We start from the raw sequence: 24,957 nt of genomic DNA, 5'->3' as shown, positions 1-24,957 counted from the left end.
CCTACTCCCATTCTCCATTTATAAACAAATTCCCTATCCCTAACAAATGAGGGCACTTAGGTGGCACAGTCAGTTGTGTATCCAACTCTTGATTTCAGCTCAAGTCATGATCTCACAGGTCATGGTATCAAAACCCACAGCGGGACCAGCGCTGACAGCACAGAGCCTGCTTGAGATTCTCTCGCTCCCTCTCTCTACCCCTCCCACACTCACACAGACGCTCTCACTCTTGCTCTCTCTCTCAAAATAAACTTAAAACAAAATGTGACCCAAAATTGCATCTATTCATAATTATATGTATGACAATGCCTATTTCACCAAAACCTCACCATTCCCTTCAAAGTAATATTTTGAAAGATAAAGTAATTTAATTCATGCCCCCATTTGATAAAAATTAAAATCTAATGCCCTTATATTTGGCATTTCAAATTAAATTAAATATTCTATGTCTTTAACCAAAGAAATGTTAGTTAACTTCTAAGAAAAATGTATTTGGACTTCTAAGATACTTATTTCTACTTGGATGGTAGAACAGCAACGTGATTCTTGCCAGTCACAAGTTTCCCATTACCAATGTTCAGCAAACAACTACTATCTATAGGCCTTTACAGAAGACAAGTTCAATTCAAAATCAAGCGTATTATGCTGCATCATGCTGCTGTTTTAAATTACAATCCTGAAGATTTTGACATGCTCCTACCATTAAATTTTCTAACTAATGGGGTTTCTCCTTCAATAGTCAAAAAGTCGTCTACAGACCAGAATCATCTGATGTGTTTACCTAAGAAAGAGATCTCTAGGTCTTACCACAGAGCATCACAAAGCCATTATCATTGCAATCTCAGGGGATGAAGACATTTTTTTAAACAAGATTTTAACAAGCTCTCCAGGGGACTCCTATACACATTAAAATGTTAGGCGCACTGCCATACATGAGTTTATTTGCCCATGCTATATGAATGAATGTGGCCAAACAGGCTCTTGGAAGGTTTACAACTGAGATTTTTTCATCACCATAAAAAAAAAAAAAAAAAAAAATCACATCATCTTTAAATTAGCAAAATATAAATGGATGAACTTTTACCTCCAAACTACTTTAAAGCCGTAACTTTCATTGTTTCTTAAAATTTACATAAGTTTATTTTTAATGGTGTTTCTAGCCTCCCATTAGGATCAATGCCTCTCCAGCTTTTGCTCTCAAAATAACCTTGATGACAAAGTCAACTCAGATTCTTAGAAACTAGGTGATACACAAATTCAAATTCCCTCTTAAATCTTCTGTTTTAGTCCAAAAATTCATGACATTTATATTTGTATTACTATAGTAATAGGAATAACTACTTGTAATCTCAAAACTCCCATCCTCCTATTTGCAATTTAAATGGAGGCTTCAAGAAGATATACCACGTTTATCCTCTAACACAGAGTCAGGTATTCTACTGAGGAAATATGAACCTGACTCATAAAAGGCAACCACCTAAAATGATAGAAATGCTTAAAATTGGGTCCATAATACTTAATGTGTATCTAACCAAGAATCATTTTCTTCCAATTGCAACTAGTGTGTTTTTCTTCCTTTTTCTAATGTTTCTTTGGGTTATAACCAGTCAGTTGACTGATACTAGTGAATCTGGATACTTTGATAGCAAATCCAAAAACATAATCTGTAGAAAAATAAAACAAGTCTGCCTTATTGGATAGAATCAGGACTAAGGTAACACTTCCCACACAAGGTAACACTTCCTTCACCAAAAGAAAAAAAAGAAAGAAAGAAAGAAAGAAAAAAGAAAAAGTTTAAAAGGAAAAGTCAGAATTTTCACTTTTCACATATTTCCACCCCAAAACCAATTTACAGACATTACCACATTCTCATCTTATTCTGTGTAATACAGATCTTCTTCTCCAAGAGCTTTCACTTACAGAGTTTAACCAGAAAAAGTAGATCAGGCCCAGTGGACTACATCAAATGAAACGTGTAATATGACTGCCTATTTGTGAACTGATAGAACAATAGATCTGAAACAATCTAAGTGTCCACCAAAAAAACCCAACCAAACAAACAAAAGAAATGCCTGATTAAAAATAAATCATAGTAAATCCATGAAGTAGAAGACTAAACAAATGTTAACCAGTGATGCAAATTTTTATGAATCCCTATGGGAGATGTCTTAATTCAGAAGAAAAAGAAAAGCACTGTACAGAAGAGAAGGTATAATATGTTGTCATTTTGTATGTGCACATATGTGATTATGTAAAATATTTCTGGACGAACATGAAATAAATGGATAAAAGTAACTGCATCCTGACTAAGAGTAGAGCGAAATTATACTTCTCACTGGGTACTTTTTTTGTATCTTTCACATTTTGTACTATGTACATGTACCACCTATCCAAAAACTGAGTACAAAAAAAGATGGTGCATTCATATAACATAATAACATGAAGTTATAAACAATGATGCTGCACCAAGATACGGAAGCAACCTAAGTTCCATGAATTACTGAATAGATAAAGAAGATGTGGTATGTATACACAATGGAATAATGCTCCATTAAAAAAAAAAAAAAAATGAAATCTTGCCATTCGTGACAACATGATAGACCTACAGGGTATTATGGGAAGTGAAATACTCCAGAGAAAGACAAACACCTTTATCATTTCCCTTATATCCAGAATCTAAAAAACAAAGCAAATGAATGAACAGGCAGCAACAACAAAAGAGAAACAGACTGGGTGGCTAGAAACAGACCCAAGAGAAACAGACTGAGCACCTGGGTGGCTCAGTCAGTTAAGCGTCCAACTTTTGATTTAGGCTCAGGTCATGATCTCATGGTTCATGAGACTGAGCCCTGCAATGGGCTCCATGTGCTTGAGATTCTCTCTCCCCCTCCTTCTCTCTCTGCCCCTCTTCCACTCACCTGCATGCATTCTCTCTCTCTTAAATAAATTTCTTAAAAAAATAAAGAAAGGGGCGTCTGGGTGGCTGAGTCAGTTAAGCATCCGACTTCAGCTCAGGTGATGATCTCACTGTTCGTGAGTTCGAGCCCTGTATCGGGCTCTGTGCTGACAGCTCAGAGCCTGGAGCCTGCTTTGGATTCTCTGTCTCCCTCTCTCTCTGCTCCTGCCCTGATCACACTCTGTCTCTGTCTCTCAAAAAGTGAATAAACGCTAAAAAAATAAAAATAAAAAAGAAAGAGAAGAAAGAGAGAAATAGACTCATAAACATTGGGAACAAACTGGTGTTGCCAAAGGGGAGAGGAGTGGAGGGATAGGTGGAATGGGTGAAAGGTATTAGAGGTACAAACTTCCAGTTATAAATAAATAAGTCTCAAGGATGAAAAATGCAGCATAGGGAATATAGTCAACATTACTATAATACACTTATCGTGGTGAACATTTTGTAAAGTATATAATTGTTGAATCACTATATTCTATACCTGAAGCTAATATTTTATGTCAACCACATGTCAATTAAAAATAATTTTTTAGGGGCACTTGTGTGGCTCAGTCAGTTAAGCATCCAACTTCAACTCAGATCATGATCACCCCGTTCATGGGTTCGAGCTCCACATCGGGCTCTGTGCTGACAGCTCAGAGCCTGGAACCTGCTTCAGAGTCTGTGCCTCCCTCTCTCCCTGCCTCTCTCCCGCTCAAATTCTGTGTGTGTCTCTCTCTCTTAAAAAAAAAAATAATAATAATAATACTTTTTAAATACTTTTTTTTTTAATGTTTATTTATTTTTGAGAGAGAGAGACAGAGAGACAGAGTGCAAGCAGGGGAGGGGCAGAGACAGAGGGAGGCACAGAATCCGAAGCAGGCTCCAGGCTCCAAGCTGTCAGTACAGAGCCCGACGCCGGGCTTGAATTCATGAACTGCGAGATCATGACCTAAGCCAAAGTCAGACACTTAACTGGCTGAGCCACACAGTGCCCCTCTTTTTTTTTTAATGTTTATTTATTTTGAGAGAGGGAAAGAAAACATGAGCAGGAGAAGGGAAGAGAGATAGGGAGACAGGCAATCCCAAGCAGGCTCCACCTGTCAGCACAGAGCCCAACGTGGGGCTCAAACTCATGAACCATGAGATCATGACCTGAGCTGAAATCAAGAGTTAGACGCTTAACTGACTGAGCCACCCAGGAACTCCTCAATTAAAAATAACTTTTGTAAAATGATGCTGCATGGGACGCCTGGCTGGGTCAGTCAGTGGAGCATGCAATTCTTTGTCTCAAGATAATAGGTTGGAGCCAGGCATTAAAAAAGAAAAAGAAAAAAAAAAAAAAATGATGCTGCAGACATCTGTTTATTGACATGGGGCAAAAAGCCTCTAAACGCTAAACCCAACTAACAAACCATTGTTAGACCTAAGACAATACCTATATTAATAATCTAAGTTAAATAAAACCCACTGCTAAAAATTGCCATTGACCAAGAAAAGATACATTAAAGCATTAGGATACATACACATGGACCAATTTGACAAGATTTCCCCCACTAGCAAAAGGGGATTTCCCCTTCTTATTTCACTTCCCTACCCTATTTCTGAAAGGTATAAACAGAGAGCAAGAAAACGTTCTAGGAGGACCTGGGTGGCTCAGTCGGTTAGGAGTCCAACTCTTGGTTTCTGCTCAGGTCATGATCTCATGTTCATGAGTTCGCGCCCTGCATCAGGTTCTGCGCTGGCAGTGTAGAGCCTGCTTGGGATTTTCTCTCTCTCTCTCTCTCTCTCTCTCTCTCTCTCTCTCCCTCTCTCTGTCCTTCCCCTGCTCGTGTTCTCTCTCTCTCAAAATAAATAAACTTTAAAAAAATTTTTGCAAACATTCCAGACAAGAAAAGAGGACATTAAACACCTTATTAGTATCTTCCTTTATGTAATATATAAAACATAATAGTTTCAGGTTGGTTGGTTGTTTTTCTCACTTGTCCTGCAAGGGATTTGAGTTATTCTCCACTCTAACTCTTTCAGCCATCATTTACCAGACAATGTAGAGAAGCCAAGTTGCTTTTTGAAGTAATTAACTATAATCTAATGCAATTTTTGTTTTTGTGCTTTTGTTGTGGCATGTTTGAGGCCTGTTTTTTCACTAAGCATTGGTAGTGCATGTGCCAGCTCATCCGTCTAGAATTATGTTTCTGATTTTGCAACCATAAGATGTAAACAAAAAGAATCCCAGCAAGTTCTTCCTTGCTAACTAGCCAAGAAAACACACCTAATGTGCACTAAGAGATGGGCATGTCAGGTATCAGATACACACGAAAAGGAAAGGTAGTCAGGCATAATGGCCACAAAGATAAAACGCTTTCCAGGGAGTTCACAGATGGGTAATTTAGGAGGAAAACTAACTTTGAAAACTAAGGGCTGTGGTTAAACATGGAAAGTGAGCTGTACGTGTACAGCCACTCTACCAAACCTTTCCATATCCCTTTGGGTTGTTTTCACTTAACTATCACTAAAGCAAATGTATTAAGGTAAAAGCTTCCCAGATTGAAGAATATTTGGGTTTAAAGAGGTCGCGTCCTCTCCCCATTCCCAGAAGATCATACCATAAAAGTTTTGAAAGCCTCAGCCATGCTCAAGAACTCGTACCTTTAAGAGGTCTTAGACAATATCACTGGCACCTTCTTTTAAACCACGGCCACCAGAAAAATTCAACTAAAGAAATAAAAACTCCTTCCCAAACCCCCTCTGCACTTAGGCCAATTAGATAGATAGATAGATAGATAGATAGATAGACAGACAGACAAACAGACAACCACTCAACCAACCTTAGCTCTATAAGCCAGCATTTCCCAAAATCAGAATTGGTAGACCCCTGTATCAAAATAAATTGAGTGAGTCAATGATGACTATGTTGGGGACAGGAAAAACAACAGTACCAATACCAATGACAATTAAGGAAGACCACGAAGTCTTTTCTAAGATGAAGACTTTGACTTGGACACACTGAAAGTTTTAGGAGGCAGAAAGACAACTAGGTAAGATGTCTAGCTGGTAAAGAGTAAGAGCCTTAAGTGCAGAAAAAAGCATGAATGACAGAAACGTATATTTCAGAGCCATTTAATTAGTGGTGAAAGATGAGAATGGCTGAGCAATCTTAATATGCACAAACTATTGATGACAGCACAACTGCTAAAAACATAAGTCTTTGGATACAGACACTTGAGCACGCAAGTAAGAAGTTGAGCCAGGGAGAAAGAAAAATGAGGTGCAGCTCAAGAGACAGAGGGAAAATACAGTACAGTGAAAGCAAAGAGTTAAAATTTTCAATGTAAACAGAATTTGATGCACTGTAATGAATGAGCACAATGAGAACAGAGAAAATGCTAGTCAATGTATTTGGTGAGTATGAGAAATCAGTAACCCTAGGGCAATTAGTTTTCAGTATTTGGGGGTAAACATTAAATTACAAGTAGTGAAAGACCAGAGAAGTTACAAGAAAATGGAGACGGCAAATGAAAACCACTCCAAGAAGAGTTGAAAGCAGCTATCATTGCCTTTTTTTGATTAAAAAAAAAAAAAAAAAAAAGGTCTCTATGTCTCCCAATCTGAAATCTCCAACACCTCAAATACATCAATTCACTCACTTTATGAAATAGAACCTTAGGCATTAGCAATCATATGTTTAAACCTCCCAACAAAGTAAGTTATCTTTGCTGTCATGGGAAAGTCAACATTTTTTAAGCATGCTTTTGGAATAGATGGCAACCAAAATGAATATGAGAGGGCATTTTTTGGAAGATAGTTTCTAAGGTTTTTCTCTACACATTCAAATTAAACATGTATTAGACATTAACAATCCTGTACGTGGTTCTATAGAACTCAAGCCAATAGTTCATACCAGTTTTTTAAGATTTTTTTAATGTTTATTTTTGACAGAAAGAGATAACAAACGGGGGAGGGGTAGAGAGAGAGGGAGACAAAGAATCCCAAGCAGGCTCCAGGCTGCCAGCACAAAGCCCTACATAGAGCTTGAACTCATGAACCATGAGATCATGACCTCAAAATCAAGATTCACATACTTAACCAATTGAGCCACCCAGGCGTCCCTTAAAGATTTTATTTGTAAGTAATCTCTACACCCAACGTGGGGCTGGAACTCACAACCCCAAGATCAAGAGTCACATGCTCCACTGACCCAGCCAGCCCGGCGCCCCATCAATAGTTCATGTTAAAAAGGAGAGTGATAATTTAAAATACTAGCATTTGGTAATGGTAGCAAAGCTTTCATCTAAGGACATCAAAGCAACTCTTAAACACCTATTAATTATAGTCATTCTGAACTGTCCTGTTTGCTGCAGCAGAATACAAGCATGAACATGATCACCTTCTACCTGAATGACACAAAGTATTATTTAAAACATTTGTGTTTAATATTCAATAATTATGATAAATGGGGGTATAACAACAAAAGTTGTTTTGGATAAGTACTTCAAAATGAAAAGTAAAATCTTCTCAACATGAACTTCAGTAACTGTCATCCAGAAAAATTCAGAAGGCCAGAATAAACTTTTTTTATTCTACTAAAGAAAAAAATCTATTAAACAAACTACAAACACTGTAAAAAAATACAACAAAAACACTGTTTTCAGCTACTTTAGATATACTTGATGTTTAATTCAAAAAGGAGGTAATAAGGCAGAAAGAACTACAAAATGGGAGTAGAGGAACAGCCAGAATTTAGTGTACCTACAATGTGACAGGCACAGTACTGGGTTCCTTAAAATGTTATTCTTGGTTAACTGTCATAGCAATCCTATGACACAGTCACTATTATTTTTAGCTTACAAACAAACAAGAACACCAGAGTTTCCTCAAGTTCATATAGCCAGTAAAGGGCAATGCCAAGATTCTTGGCCACGCTGGTCTGTCTCTGAGCTGTGAAGCTGTCCTACTCAGCACAGTACCTACTCTAAGAAGCAAGTGATCCAGGTTAAAGTACTAACATTTCCACAGATCTAGGCTTCAGTTTCCTTTTCTATAAAATGAAGAGAGTAAACTCAATTATGTCTATAATTCTAGGTTATTATAATATACTAAGAGGTAGAATTATTTAGATTCATGCTTAAAGATACTTACCAATCACTTGTATACATTTTACTAGGTATAGCTCTAGACTATCAGCTTTCATTCTATGCTTTTCTTGAGTGTTCTATCAGAAACTTAAAAAAGATCAACATAGGGGGTACCTGTCTGGCTCAGTCAGCAGAGAATGCAACTCTTGATCTCAGGGTCATGAGTTTAAGCCCTACATTGGGTGTATAGCTCACAAAAAGAGAGAGAGAGAGAGAAAGAAAAAAAGAAAGAAAAAGATCAACATAGGAGAGACAGAGCAGATACCAAGACCTCTTTCCCAAAAGAAAAGAAATACAAAAAAAGAAATATATAAGACAAATGATGCTTAAGAAATTACAACTTTTTTTTAATGTTTATTTATTTATTTTGTGAGAGAGAATGAGCATGAGCAGGGAAGAGGGACAGAGGGAGAGGGACAGAAAATCCCAAGCAGGTTCCAAGCTCAGCGTGGAGCCAGACACAGGGCTTGATCCAACCCTGGGATCATGACATGAACTGAAATCAAGTCAGACACCCAACAGATTGAGCCACCCAGGTGCCCAAAAAAATTACACCTTGATAAAAATCCTAAAACAAAGCCTTTTAACATAAAGCTTTTAAATTTATGAATCTTAATGTGTTTTCATCATCAAAAGAATCACCAGAGTTCATTTATTAATTGCCAGCATTATTTATAAGACTTTGACACTTTGACTTTAAGACAGTAAAGACTGAGGTTCTTTGGAAAAATGGCAGATTCTACATCTGGGGCAGGAAATGTAAAATGAGCCTGGAACATCTTATCCCAGATATGATGGTTAATTTTATATGACTCCTTGACTGCCAGGATGCCCAGACATTTGTTCAAACACTATTCTGGGTTTGTCTGTCAGGATGTTTCTGAATGAGATTAACATTTGAAATTGTAGACTAAGTAAAGCAAATTGCCCTCCCTGATGTGGGGAGCCCTATCCAATCATTTGAAGGCCAGAATGAACAAAAAAGCTGACACCCTCACAAGTAAGATGGAATTCGTCCTGCCTGCCTGACAGACTTCAGGCTGGTACACTGGTTTTCTTCCTTCCTTCAGACTAAAACCAAAAAACAACACTGGCTCTTCCTGAGTCTTGAGCTGGACCAGAACTACATACACCACTAGCTCTCCTGGGCCTCCAGATGCTAAGCACAGATCTTGAAACTTGTGAGCCTCAGTTCGAGCCCCGCGTCGGGCTCTGTGCTGCCAGCTCAGAGCCTGGAGCCTGTTTCAGATTCTGTGTCTCCCTCTCTCTCTGCCCCTCCCCCGTTCATGCTCTGTCTCTCTCTGTCTCAAAAATAAATAAATGTTAAAAAAAATTTAAAAAAAAAAAAAAAAAAAAGAAACTTGTGAGCCTCTAAAATTCATAAGCGAATTTATTATAATAAATCTCTTTCTATATATATGCATATATCCTTTTGGTTATGTTTTTCTAGATAATACAGACTAATACACCACAATGCAGGAAAGTTATCAAAGACTATTAGGGCCATGTCTAGAGGACTCAAGAGTTAGCTTAAAGAGACTCCAACTGACTAAAGATGGGACAAATTGAGTATCTTTTAAGTCTATGAGTTCACAATGACACTTGAAAAATTTTTTTTTGCTGGTCACCTGTATCCAAAGGTATCTTTTATCCTAATGCTAAGGAACCAATTCATTATTTTGATAACTGGTAAATAAAGGAAAAGGATCAAGCATTACTTATCCCACTTTTTCTAAATGAACTGTTCCTTCAAGTAACTAGATTAATTGAGGACAGGAAATATCCTCTTAGAGAAATATTATGGATAATAAATGAGGGTAGAATGATTAAAAACTGTCACCACTTCACAATCTAATAAATTATTAGATCTAAACAGTGATCACGAATGGCTACCGGTATCACCAAAGAGAGACAATCAGGCAATTCCCTACTGTCTGACAAAAACAAAAACAAAAACCCTAAGTCTGATCTAGTCCCTAAATCTGTGTTGTTCACTACAGGAGTCACTAGCTCCATGTGGCTACTAGGCACTTGCAATTGTAGCTAATTCTAATTGAGATGTGATATAAGTGTAAAATATACACCAGATTTCTAAGATTTAGTACAAAAAATGTAAAATACATCAATAGTTATGCTGGCTTCATGTTGAAATAATATTTTGGATATAGTAAGTGGGATAAAATATATTAAAACCAATTTCTCGGGGCGCCTGGCTGGCTCAGTCAGTTAAGCGTCTGACTTCAGCTCGGGTCATGATCTCATAATCTGTGAGTTCGAGCCCCGCGTTGGGCTCTGTGCTGACAGCTGAAAGCCTGGCACCTACTTTGGATTCTGTTGTCTCCCTCTCTCTCTGCCCCTCCCCGCTCACACTGTCTCTCTCTGTCTCAAACATAAATAAAAACATTAAAATAAATAAATAAATAAATAAATAAATAAATAAATAGCCAATTTCTCCTGTTTTATGTTTTTAAAGTGGATACCAGAAAGAATTCAAATTACCAATATGTGGCTCAAATTTATGGCTTTCTTTTAATTTATACTAGACAATGCTGCTCTAGATCTAATTAACAATTTTTATAAAATAAATGTGACAGAAGAACATGTTGAACACCATCCCAGAGATGGAGTTACAAAGATCCAGCCTGCAAGAATCTCTAAAAAAGAAAAGACCCAGTCTCTTCAACAACAAAACAAAATTGCAAGGAAAAAAAAAAGAAAAAACAGAGTGAGATGGAAAGGGAATGTGTAGATTTGAAAAGACATAACATCAGGAAGGAGGCAAAAAGTCTCTTCATCACAGCTTTTCTTTCTTTTTTTTTTTTTTTAACATTTATTTATTTCTGAGAGAGAGAGTCCAAGCATGGGAGGGGCAGAGAGGGAAGGAGACAGAAAATTGGAAGCAGACTCCACACTATCAGCACAGAATCTAACATGGGACTCGAAGTCATGAACTATAAGATCATGACCTAAGCCAAAGTTCAACGCTCAACCGACTGAGCCACCCAGGTACCCCAGCTCTTTGACATTAAACTGGAAAAGACAAGAAAAGAAAAGGTATACAGATCGGGGAAAAAAAAAAAAGAATAAAAACTGTCCATCTAAGCAAATGACATGATCATCTATGTAAAAAAATCCACAAGAATCAGTAACAACTCCTGAAATAAATGAGCAAGTATAGCAAGGTTGCAGAACACAGGTTAAAATACAAAAGTCAACTGCTTTTCTATATACCAGCAATGAACAAGTGGAATTTGAAATGAAAACACAGTAACATTTATATTAATACCAAAAAAAAAAAAAAAAGATGAAATACTTGGGTATGAAACTAACAAAACTGTATAAAACCTACATGAAATAAACTACAAATTCTGATAAATGAAACCATACAACTAAATAAATGAATGGAAACATATTCCATGTTCATGGATAGGAAGACTCAACATTAACAAGATGTCAGTTCTTCCCAATTTAATCTACAGATTCAATGCATCCCAATCAAAAGCCCAGCAAGTTATTTTGTGGGTATCAACAAACTCATTCTGAATATTTATTTCATGGAGAGGCAAAAGACCAAGAAAAGCCAACATAATATTGAAGGAGAACAAAGTTGGAGGACAACTGCTGCTACCCAACATTAAGACTTACGATAAAGCTACAGTAGTCAAGACAGAATGATATTGGCTAAAAAACAAATACAGCAATGGATCAGAATAGAGAGCCCAAAAATAGACACCCGGAAATATAGTCATCTGATCTTCGACAAAAGAAAGGAGTCAATAAAATTAAGAAGAGTCTTTTCAACAAATGGTGGCTGAACAAACAGACATCAAATATGGTAAATCTCTACCTCTTCTATTCAATTTTGCTGTGATCCTAAAACTGCTCTAAAGAAATATTTTTTTAATAATAATAATATATTTTTTAAATACTTATGAGACATATTAACCACTTGCAACATATAAGCCTTATTTGAATCGCAACTTAAAAACAGTTTAAAAAAAAATTGTGACTGGGCGCCTGGGTGGCTCAGTCAGTTAAGTGTCCAACTTCAGCTCAGGTCATGATTTCATAATTCGTGGGTTTGAGCCCCTGCGTTGGGCTCTGTGCTGACAGCCTGCTTAGAGCCTGGAGCCTGCTTCGGATTCTGTGTCTCCTTCTCTGTCTCTGCCCCCCGCCCCCGCCCCTTGTGCTCTGTCTCTCGAAAATAAATGTAAAAAAAAAAAAAAAAAAAAAATTCTAATAATCAGGAAAATGTAAGCATTAATTGGATATGAAATAACGACTTTTTTACAGTAATGATATTAGTACAGTTATGTTTTAAACTTTTAAGAATTAGTTTCTTTTAGAGCTATATACTGAAATGTTTACAGATAAAATGATATTCTAGGATCTGTGTCAAAATAATATGGGGGTAGAAGCACCTGGGTGGCTCAGTCAGTCAAGTGTCCAACTCTTGATTTTGGCTCAGGTCATGATGTCATTAGTTTGTGGGGTTGAGCCCACATCAGGCTCCACACTGACAGCACAGAGCCTGCTTGCGATTCTCTCTCCCTCTTAGCCCCTCCCCCCTTTCTCTTAAAATAAATAAACTTTAAAATCATAATAATATGGAGGTAAAAATAATATGGGAGGGCAGACACAAGGGGATACAGGTGAAACAAACTGGCAATGGACTAATAATTTTGTAGTCCTGGGACAGGTAAATGGGAATCCATTACACTATCCTCCCCAGTTATGTAAAACCACAGAATTTGAGTTAAAAAGAACTTTGGAGGGGTGCCTGGGTGGCTCAGTCAGTTAAGCATCTGACCTCAGCTCAGGTCACGATCTCACAGTTCAAGAGTTCAGGCCCAGCATCAGGCTCTGTGCTGACAGCTCGGAGCCTGGAGCCTGCTTTGGATTCTGTGTCTCCCTCTCTCTCTGCCCCTCCCCTGCTCAAGCTCTGTGTCTCTGCCTCTCAAAAATAAATAAATATTTTTTAAAAAAGAAGAACTTTGGAAATCAGAGAATGGTAAACATGAGCGAAAGAAATGGAAACAAAGCCAAAAATATCTGAGTTTGTGACCTGGATAAAAAACTTTGAGTTTCAGTTTTTTCATCTATAAAAATAAGTATAAAACACTAAGCACCTTACACAGGGTGGCTTAGCATTAAGTGGAATAACACATACAAAAACATGTATTTCCTTAAAAAGCCAACTGTATCCTAAAGTATTAAACAAACACAAACTCAACTGGCCTAATCTCATTTTGAAAGTGAGAAAAATTTTTTAAATCCTCATAAGTCTACATGCAATTTGCTCCTCCTTCCTAAAACCATCCCTTTATCCCCAGTAACCATCACTTTATCCCCAGAATATACTGTATACAGTGTATCCCAGTTTTATACAGAAGACACTCTACATATTCCCCATGCTTAAATGGTGACTTATTTTAAGATGAAAAGAATTTTACAAACTTACCACTCACCAGCTAGTGTTAGTTACTACTACCAGTTATTTGGTGATTTTTAGAGTTCCAAATAGACACACTTCTTTTGGCTAACAGGTGGTACTTATTACTTTTGCCATTAAGAAATAGTTTAATGAGGGGTGCCTGGGTGGCTCAGTCAGTTGAGCGACTGACTTCAGCTCAAGTCATGATCTCACAGTTTGTGAGTTCGAGCCCCGCGTCGGGCTCTGTGCTGACAACTCAGAGCCTGGAGCCTGCTTCGGATTCTGTGTCTCCCTCTCTCTCTGCCCTCCCCTGCTCATGCTCTGTCTCTCTCTGTCTCAGAAATAAACATTAAAAATTAAAAAAAAAAAAAAAGAAAGAGAAATAGTTTAATGAGCTTCCTTTCCAACCCAGGCCCAGCAGAATGGCTCCCGCAAAGAAGGGTGGAGAGAAGAAGTGTCATTCTCCATCAACGAGTAGCGACCAGAGAATACACTATCAACATTCACAAGCGCATCCATGGAGTGGGTTTCAAGAAGCATGCTCCTCAGGCACTCAAAGAGATCCGGAAATTTGCTATGAAGGAGATGGGAACCCCAGATGTGCGCATTGACACCAGGCTCAACAAAGCTGTTTGGGCCAAAGGAATAAGGAATATTCCATACCATATCCGTGTGCAGTTGTCCAGAAAACATAACGAGGATGAAGATACACCAAACAGGCTCTATACACTGGTTACCTATGTACCCGTCACCACTTTCAAAAATCTACAGACTGTTAATGTGGATGAGAACTAACTGCTGATTGTCAAATAAAGGTATAAAACTATAAAAAGAAATTGTTTAATGAGTGTTTGCTATTAAAACTAGCCCTGATATTCACATCCCAGAGAAAGCTAAATCACTTGATGCCAGTTCTTTACGGATTTCAAGGATGTCACACATATTTTAGTTAAAATTTATTAAAAATTTCTTTCCTCAGGGTGCCTGGGTGGCTCAGTCAGTTAAGCATCTGACTTTGGCTCAGGTCATGATCTCATAGTTTGTGGGTTCGAGCCCCACGTTGAGCCCCATGTTGAGCTCCACACTGGCAGTGTAGAGCCTACTTGGGATTCTCTCTCTCACCTCGCTTCTCTCTCTACCCCTCCCCCACTTGTGTGTACATGTGCTCACTCTCTCAAAATAAATGAATAAACTTTAAGTAAAAAAAAAATTTCTTTTCTCAATTTTTTTAAGTTAAATACCTTAGGAAAGAATAACATATTTAGGCAAAAACAACCTAATAGATGCTAAAACATTTGTACAATGGTATAAAATCATTTCTGTCAATGGTTATTTTGGGATGTCAAATTTTAGATACTTACTTTGGTCACCTCTATATAGTCTAAAGTTTTCTATATAATGAAGCATTTTTATGATGGAAAAAAAGCTTTGTATAAATATAGAATAATAGAGGACTTCATTCTATAAAGGGACATGGAAACAATAATGAATACTAAATTGTTCTGTAGTTACTAATGTAACTTCATTAAATGAAAATTGCTATGTAAAAGAAGTTAATAGGTCTCAATCAGTTGGTCATCAATTAATAGTAACTATTTTTAATAGAAATATAATATTTTAATAAAATTTTATAAATTTTTAATATTAGTGTCCAGTGGAAAATTTTTAAATTTTGAGGTAACATTTATGTAATTGAAGAGTTCTGAAAATAGTTACAATGACATTACTGTTCTGACCTCTGTTCTCATATATTATCTTGGAGAGCCATCTGAGGCCTCAGAAGAATGAGGGAATGACCAGGAAGCTCAGACAACAGGAATCAAAATTTACAAGTCCCAACCAAGAGTCAGGAGTCCTGCCTGTGTAACTCAATCTGTGGTTCAAGAAATCAGCTGGTGTGCTTAATAAAAAATCAGACTCCCCCAAAGCCTAACCCAAAAAGACTGAATCAGAATATATATGAAAGTATCAAGCCACATAACAGCACTTCACTAAAGATTATTTTATTTTCTTCCTATAAACCTTAAATAGCTTCCCCCAGCCCATGAAACCATCTCACATCATTTAAATAATTCCAAATATCTCATCTTGCAAAGTGATCCTAGTATCTGGTTCTGCCTCTCTTGGCAACAGGATGCATTCGCAGACCTGGGATCCTTCTGGCTTCAGTTAACACCAAGGGACCCAGGGCTGCCTACACCTAAGTGGGGCCGACTACAAAGAGCTTCTACCTTGGGATTAACAACTCTGCTCAGGAGCTTTCATGTCCATCTTCTAACCTGGAAGTCTCTGAATTTTGCACTGCCTACAACTCCTAATAGTATTAGCAGATTTCCTTCTCCTGGTAGCAAACCTAGCTATTTGTTCTGCCAGTGACTCAACTGCAGAGTGTTCTGTCAGTGACCAAATTGTATAGTGATAAATCTTCGAAGAAGTGCCTCAGATTAATTACAAAGGAGGCCTCCTTCTCTTACTTTTTATCTCCTTGATAACAAAACTACCTTCCACACTTCATATCCCTGAATTTCAACTCTATACTCTCCCCCAAATTCCTGACATATAAACTGTTTTATTTCACAATCAACATCTATTTGTGTTTTTTGTTTTTATCTTAATTTTATTGTCAATGTTGTCCATTATAGATAGAATTTTAGATATAAATACATCTTCTCTCTAACGAGGACATTTCCATTCTTCGTTTTTAACCTATTCTCAAAAGCTAGAAAACACTACAGTACTGTTTCAGGTTACAGCGTATTATTTATGAAAGAAAATTTTTAAAAAATTTTTAACGTTTATTTATTTTTGAGAGAGAGACAGAGCATGAACAGGGGAGGGGCAGACAGCTAGGGAGACACAGAATCCGAAGCAGGCTCCAGGCTCTGAGCTGTCAGCATGGAGCCCGATGTGGGGCTCAAACTCATAAACCTTGAGATCATGACCTGAACTGAAATCAAGAGTCAGACACTTAACCAACTGAGCCACCCAGGCACCCCTATAAAACAAAACTTTAAAAGGGTGGAGATATGTAGTTGATTAAACTACTAAAAAATTTAAAATACCAAACATTTTGATTTGATCATATGTACATACTATATTTTTATTAATATTCATTAATAATGTTTATTTTAGGGTCACTTGGGTGGCTCAGACAATTAAGCCTCTGACACTTGATTCTGGCTCAGGTCATGATCTTCATGGTTCATCAATTCAAGCCCTGTGTCAGGTTCTGCATCAGCAGTAGAGAAACTACTTGGGATTCTCTCTCTCTCTCTCTCTCTCTCTCTCTCTCTCTTTGCCCCTTTCTCTCTCTCTTAAAATAAATACATTTTAAAAAATAAGAATAATAATGTTTATTTTAGGCAAGTGTTATAAACAATTCAATATTATTATACAGAAAAGGCTAGTTACTACATCCAGTTAGTCATTTAAGACTGTATTAATCACACAGGAAACTTTCTGGCAGGATTCCTAATCTCCAATATTTTAACAGAAAGTTACATATGTTGAACTTCCAGTTAAGTGAATATATCAGGTTACAAAGCCATATATATATATATATGTGAAATGAAGTTATTTTAGGATAAGAGAGGATTTATTTCAATTTTACATTTACTTATATTTTCTAAATTTTCTTTAAGGTATCTGAACTACTTCTGTAATAAGAATAACACAAGCTTTTCTTTTTCATAATTTTCAATAGCCATCTCTCCAAACAGAGGAACAATTCTGTTCCTGGGCGCTCACAACACTTTTACTCCCTACACTTCAAAATGTGGCTAGTTTAAAAGAGCTAATGTTGGTTTAATTGATCTCAGCCTCTGTCCTATTTCAGACAACTACTCAAGCAGTTTTATAGTTACGTTTGTTTCGTTGATTCATCCACTTAATCAAACATTTTATTAAATACCCATTCAATGTTAGGCACTGTCACATCCTGGCTTCCTAATGAGTCTTAAGGTAACTGTCTGTTGACATCTTTCTTTTCTTTTATTTTATTTTTGAGACACCAAGAGACAGAGCATGAGCGGGGGAGGGGCAGAGAGAGGAGACCTAGAATCTGAAGCAGGCTCCAGGCTCTGAGCTGTCAGCACAGAGCCCGACACGGGGCTAGAACTCACGGACCGTGAGATCATGACCTGAGCTGGAGTTGGACGCTGAACCGACTGAGCCACCCAAGCGCCCCTGTTGACATCTTTCTTGACGAAACAGCATACATAGTTCTCATTCACACTCAGGATGCACTATAATTCCATAGAGATCGAGTAAAAAAATACTGTATCTACATGAGCAAAACACCTTTTATTGCCACCATTAATACCTTGTCCAATCTGAAGCAATGTTTCAGGTTGAAAGTTATTTCATACAGTCACCCACTAACTAGCCAGGAAAAGTTTACCTCTCTCCAAACCCCACCTAAAAATTTTGCCTTTTTTACATTTTCAGATTAACTTACACATTGATACATTCACATGGATGCTAATAACAGCCTGCAAATTATGAGATATTCAGTTAAATTATAAAGATTGTAGACCCTTCTTTCTTGGGTATAAACATAAGACAGGCATATTTCTGCAGAAAAATGTTTAAAAGAATAAACTTTCTGTTTGGAAATGCCACTAAAACCAAGCATGAGGGGGGCGCCTGGGTGGCGCAGTCGGTTAAGCGTCCGACTTCAGCCAGGTCACGATCTCGCGGTCCGGTCCGTGAGTTCGAGCCCCGCGTCAGGCTCTGGGCTGATGGCTCGGAGCCTGGAGCCTGTTTCCGATTCTGTGTCTCCCTCTCTCTCTGCCCCTCCCCCGTTCATGCTCTGTCTCTCTCTGTCCCAAAAATAAATAAAAAACGTTGAAAAAAAAAAAAAAACCAAGCATGAGGAAGATTCAATAATATAAAATTGAATCAAAAAAGTCTTACCACCAGATTCAGAAAAATACAAACTAGTAATAGCACCATACAAAATTAGGATTAGGTGTGTGGTACATTTTTTTGTTAATAATCTTTCACTCAAATGTTTCTCTAACTGGTATACCTGGGATGTGGTCTGGGAGTATAATGAACCTAACTCTAACTCTCCTTGAACTGATGTACAGTAATGCCAGTACACAGCTACTTTTGGAGGTAATATTTGTCTTCTGTTTCCTATTCCTCCATCTTTTAATGTGTGTGAAAAACTGAACTGCGTTAGAGAAACATACCAAATCACGAAATAATCTAACAAGACAAAAATGAAAGCTTTACTTAAAAACTAATTTAAAGAAGACAACACTAATGACCTTACAGAAATAAAAAAGGTTATAAGGGAACACTATGAACAACTGCACACCAACAAATGAGACAACCTAGATGAAATAGATAAATTCCTAGAAACACACAAACTATCCAAATTGACTGAAGAATAGAAAATTTCAACATATGTATAACAAGTAAAGAGACTGAGTCAGCAACCTCCCAACAAAGAAAAGTCCAGGACCAGAAGGCTTTACTGCTGAATCCTACCAAACATATAGAATAGAATTAATGCAATCCTTCTCAAAGTCCTCCAAAAAACAGAAGAGCAGGGACCACTTCCTAACTCACTCTACTGCGCCACCCTGATAACAAAGCCAGACAAAGACATCACAAGAAAACTACAAACCAATATTCTTTATGAATACAGATGGAGAAACCCTCAGTGAGATACCAGCAAATGAAATCCAGCAACACAGTAAAAGGATTATACTCAACCAGTAGAATTTATCTCAGGAGTGCAAGGGCAGTTCAATATATGTAACTAAACAATGCATTAGACCACATTATTAAACGAAAGGAAACACAGCACATGATCATTTCAATTGACACAGAGAAAGCATTTCACGAAATCCAACACCCTTTTGTGAAAAATACAGACTTGGAATAAAAGGAAACTTCCTTAAACTAAGAAAGGGACATTTGTGAGAAAACCCACAGCTAATATCATACTCAACAGCAAAAAGTGAAAGCTTTCCCCCTAAAATTAAGAATAAGACAGGAATGCCCACTTTTGCCACTTCTATCCAATATTGTAGTGGAAGTTCTACCCAAAGTAATTAGGCACGAAAAAGAAATAAAAGGCATCCAAATTGGAAAGGAAGATACAAACTCTCTCTATTCACAGATGACTTACATTAAAAAGTTCTAAAGAAAAAAAACATTCTAAAGAACCCACATTAAAACTATTAAAGCTAATAAAGGAATTTAGCAGTGTTGTAAGAAGATCAAACAAAACTCAACTGTATTTCTATGCATTAGTGAGGACCAACCCAAAAAAGAAACTAAGAAAACAAGTCTATGTATGATAGAATCAAAAAGAATACTTAGCTATAAATTTAACCAAGTGTATGAAAGACATATACACAAAAAAGTATAAATATTACTGAAATAAAGATCTAATAAATGAAAAAAAAAAATCCTGTGTTTATGAGTTGAAAGACTTAATACTGTTAAAATGGCAATACTCCCCAAAGTGATCAAAGGATCCAATGAAATCTCTATTAAAATCTCAACTCTCTTTTTTGCAGAAATGGAAAAGCTGATCCTCAAATTCATTTGGAATTTCCAAGGGCCCTGAATAGCCAAAATAATCTTGAAAAGAACAAAGGTAGAAGACTCACAATTCCCAATTTCAAACCTTACTACAAAACTAAAGTGATCAAAATAGTGTGGTACTGGCATAAGGACAGACCAATGGAATAGAACTCAAAGTCCAGAAATATGTCCAAACATCTATAGAATAGAAAAGAAAATCCAGCAATAAACCCAAACATGTATAGCTAATTCAATGGCAAAAGAAGAAACTCTTCAACAAACGGTGCTGAGACAACTGGACATCCACATGCAAAAGAATATGGGAATGCAAGCTGGTGCAGCCACTCTGGAAAACAGTATGGAGGTTCCTCAAAAAACTAAAAACAGAACTACCCTACAACCCAGCAATTGCACTACTAGGCATTTACCCAAGGGATACAGGTGTGCTGTTTCGAAGGGACACATGCACCCCAATGTTTATAGCAGCACTATCAACAACAGCCAAAGTATGGAAAGAGCCCAATGTCCATCGATGGATGAATGGATAAAGAAGATGTGGTATATACACACAATGGAGTATTACTCGGCAATCAAAAAGAAGGAAATCTTGCCATTTGCAACTACGTGGATGGAACTGGAGGGTATTATGCTAAGTGAAATTAGTCAGTCAGAGAAACACAAAAATCACATGACTTCACTCCTACGAGGACTTTGTAAGAGACAAAACAGATGAACATAAGGGAAGGGAAACAAAAATAATATAAAAACAGGGAGGGGGACAAAACAGAAGAGACTCATAAATATGGAGAACAAACTGAAGGTTACGGGAGGGGTTGTGGGAAGGGGGATGGGCTAAATGGGTACGGGGCACTAAGGAATCCACTCCTGAATTCATTGTTTCACTATCTGCTAACTAATTTGGATGTAAATTTTTAAAAATAAAATTTAAAAAATAAAAAAATAAAGTATAAAAAAGATGTGGCATACATACAATAGAATATTACCCATCCGTAAAAAAGAATGAAATCTTGCCTTTTGCTAACACATGGATGGATCTAGAGGGTATAATGCTAAGTGAAATAAGTCAGTCATGGAAAGACAATACCATATGATTTCACTCATAAGTGGAATTTAAGAAACAAAACAAATGAACAAGAGATACACACACACCAAAAAAAGAAAAAACAAACAAACAACAACAACAACAAAAATCCCTTTTAAATATAGAGAACAAACTGGCAGTTACCAGAGGGGATATGGGTGAAAGAGGTAAAGGGGATCAAGAGCACACTTACTGTGATGATCAGTGGGTAATGTACAGAACTGTGCAATCATTATATTGCACACCTGAAATTAAATATAGCGCTGCATGTTATTACACTTGAATGTAAAAGAATAAATTAATTTTTAGAAAAGAGAAAAAAAAAAGAATAAAGCTGGAACCCTACCCTCACCCTATATACAAAATTTATCTCAAAATGAACCAATAACCTAAATGTAACAGCTAAAACTGTAACACTCTCAGAATAAAAACAGGGGCAAATCATCACGACCTTGCATTTGCTAACAATTTGGGTGGTTTTTTTTTAACGTTTATTTTTATTTTTGAGAGACAGAGAGAGACACATCATGAGCCAGAGATAGAGGGAAACACAGAATCCAAAGCAGGCTCCTGGCTCTGAGCTATCAGCACAGAGCCCACCCAACATGGGGCTCAAACCGATGAACCATGAGTTCATGACCTGAGCTGAAGTTGGACACTTGATTGACTGAGCCACCCAGGCGCCCCAGCTAAATGTTTCTTATTAGACATACTATCAAAAGTACAAGCAAACAGGGGCGACTGGGTGGCTGAGTTGGTTAAGTGTCCAACTCTTGATTTTGGCTTAAGTCACAATCCCAGAGTTGTGGGATCGAGCCCTGCACAGGGTCCATGCTGAATGTGGAGCTTGTTTAAGATTCTCCCTCTCCCTCAATCCCTCTCCCCGACACATGCATGCATTCTTCCTCTCTCTCTCAAATGAAATGAAATGAGATAAAAATAAACAAAATGACTTTAAAAAGTATGAGCAAACAAAAGAAAAAAATAGGTAAAAGTGGACTTCATCAAAATAAAAAAGTTCTACACATGAAACGATACTGTCAAGAAGTTGAAAAGACAACCGTAAAGGAGAAAATACTTGCAACTCATATATCTGATAGAGAATTAATACCTAGAATATATACAGAACTCTTACAACTCAACAACAAAAGGACAAGCAACCCAGTTTAAAAAAGTGCAAAAGACCAGAATAAACATTCCTCCAAATAAGGTATACACATGGCCAATACACACATGAAAAGATGTTCAGTATCATTAGTGATTATGAAATGCTAATCAATCTACACTGGCATACCATTTCACGCTAGTTACAATGGCTATGAAAGAAGGAAAGGAAAGGAAAAGGAAAACAAAAAGGAAAAGGAGAAGGAAAAGGCACCTGGGGCCTGGTTTAGTCAATAGAATATGCAACCCTTAATCTCAGGATCATAAATTAAGCCTCATGTTGGGCACAGAGCTTACTTTAAAAAAAGAAAAAGGGGCACCTGGGTGGTTCAGTCGGTTAAGCCTCCGACCTTGGCTCAGGTCATGATCTCGTAATTCATGAGTTAGAGCCCCACATCCAACTCTGTGCTGACAGTTTGGAGCATGGAGCCTGCCTCAGATCTTGTGTCTCCCTCTCTCTCTGCCCCTCCCCTGTTTGTGTGCTCATGCTCGCGCTCGCTCGCTCTCTCTCTCTCTCTCTCCCTCTCAAAAATAAACATTAAAAAAATTTTTTCTAAAGAAAATAACAAGTGATTGACAGGATGTAGAGAAATTAGAATGTTCATATGTTGCTGGTGGGACTATTACATGGTACAGCCAGTGTGGAAAATAGTTTGGCAGTTCCTAAGTAATTCCTATAGAATTAGCATATGATCCAGCAATTCCAACAACATCCAAAAGAAATAAAAACAGATATTCCAACAAATATTTGTACACAAATCTCCATAACAGCACTAGTGACAAACACCAAAAGATGAAAACAATTCAAATGCCTACCAACCGATAACTGGATTAACAAAATGTGGTATGTGCATACAAAAAAATATTATTCAATCGTAAAAAAGGAATGAAGTACCAATATATACTACAATTTGGATAAACCTTGAAAACATTATACTAAGTAAAAGAAGCCAGACACAAAAGGTCACAAATTGTATGATTCCATTTATATGAAATGCCCTAAATAGGTAAATCCACAGAGACAGAAAGCAGATAGGTGACTGACAGCAGCTATAGGTAGGCAAGAATGGGGTGCAACTTAATAGCCTTAATAGGTTAACTGCTTAATAGATTTCTTCTGGGGTTATAAGAATGTTTTGAAACTCAATACAGCTGGTAGCTGCACAATATTGTGAATATAATAAATGCCGATGAAATGTACACTTTAGGAATGCCTGGGTGGCTCAGTAGATTAAGTGTCCGACTCTTGATTTCAGCTCAGGTCACAATCTCATGGTTTGTAAGATCAATCCCCATGTCAGGCTCTGCACTGACAGTGTGGAGCCTGCTTGGGATTCTCCCTCCCTCTCTCTCTGCTCCTCCCCCACTCACATTTTATCTCTCTTTCAAAATAAATTAAAAGAAAAAAGAAATGTACACTTTAAAATGGCTAACTTTATATTATGTGGATTTCACCCTGGTAAAAAGAAAAAAAAGACAATTTACACAAATCTCCAGCTGACAGTTCGTAAGCATGATAAAAATGAAAAATCATTATATCAGAAACTGTGAAACTTTCTCTCTTTCCCTCTGTCTCTAATCTTCTGTACCTGGTTTAACACCAAGGACATCCATAAAACATATTAACTTACTCTGTATTACTAAAATAGGGGCACTTTATTTACTTACTACATTTTTGCCTAATAATCAATGAAAGAGGTAGGTTAAAAAAAGAAGAAGAAGAAGAAAAGAAGCTAGGTCAGTTTATCACATCATTTGCAGTTAACAGTTGAAATAAATGAAAATTAGGGGCACCTGGGTTAGTCAGTCAGTTGCGCGTCTGACTCTTGATTCTGGCCCAGGTCATGATCTCAGTTCAGGAGCTCAAGCCCACCATCAGGCTCCATGCTAACAGTGCGGAGCCTGCTTGGGATTCTCTCTCTCCCTCTCTCTCTGCCCTTCTCTTGTACTCTCTCTCAAAATAAATAAACTAAATAAGAAAATATATGAAAATTATTTTCAATTAACATTATATTGGTTGGAATCATATTTTGTTTTTATATTCGAAACATGATTGTTTTAAAAAAAACATGTTATATATACCTAACAAGATGACTTAGTAAAGGATACTTCAGGTGTTACACACATTTCTTGGGACTCAAACTGACTCCTAAGTAAAAATTAAAGGGGCCCCTAGCTGGCTCAATCAGGGGAGCATGCAACGCTTGATCTCAGGGTCATGAGTTCAGGCCCCACGTTGGGTGTACATATTAGTTAAAAACAAAATCTTTTTTAAAAAATTTAAAACATGCACATGCATACAGTTTGTTTTCTCAGGGCTTCAACATCTTTGGAATACAGCACTTCAAACTGCAAAACGAAATAAACTTAGAAAACATCTATGGACGGACATAGAGTACCAAAATCTAAATCAACTCAAATTTGCATTTATAATGCTACACTAAACAATAAATCAATGGTCATGTGTAATAAAATAGGTAGTGAAACCACAAAAGTTCTCAGTGGTATATTGAATTTTTAAATATTAAATAAATTAATACCAGTTTGGCAAGTAGAATGACACCTAAATTATGCATTCTCCTGGGATAAAGCTCCTTTAACTAGACAAAGCTGGGATTTAGGGAAAATTCTCATCTCTAGATCT

At 37.1% G+C, this 24,957-nt stretch overlaps 1 protein-coding gene and 1 pseudogene across 4 annotated transcripts in view; one reads left to right on the top strand and one right to left on the bottom strand.

The window, feature by feature from the left end:
* Nucleotides 1-24,957, bottom strand: part of MEMO1 (mediator of cell motility 1) — a 125,262-nt gene that overhangs the window by 74,300 nt on the left and 26,005 nt on the right. The gene's annotated exons all lie outside the window — the stretch shown is intronic.
* On the top strand, nt 13,927-14,329 carry LOC102960160 (annotated as a pseudogene).

Source organism: Panthera tigris, chromosome A3 (assembly GCF_018350195.1).
Source record: "Panthera tigris isolate Pti1 chromosome A3, P.tigris_Pti1_mat1.1, whole genome shotgun sequence".
Taxonomy (NCBI): Eukaryota; Metazoa; Chordata; class Mammalia; order Carnivora; family Felidae; genus Panthera; species Panthera tigris.
The sequence above is the reverse complement of the archived record's forward strand: the minus strand, read 5'-3'. Positions and strand labels throughout refer to the sequence as shown.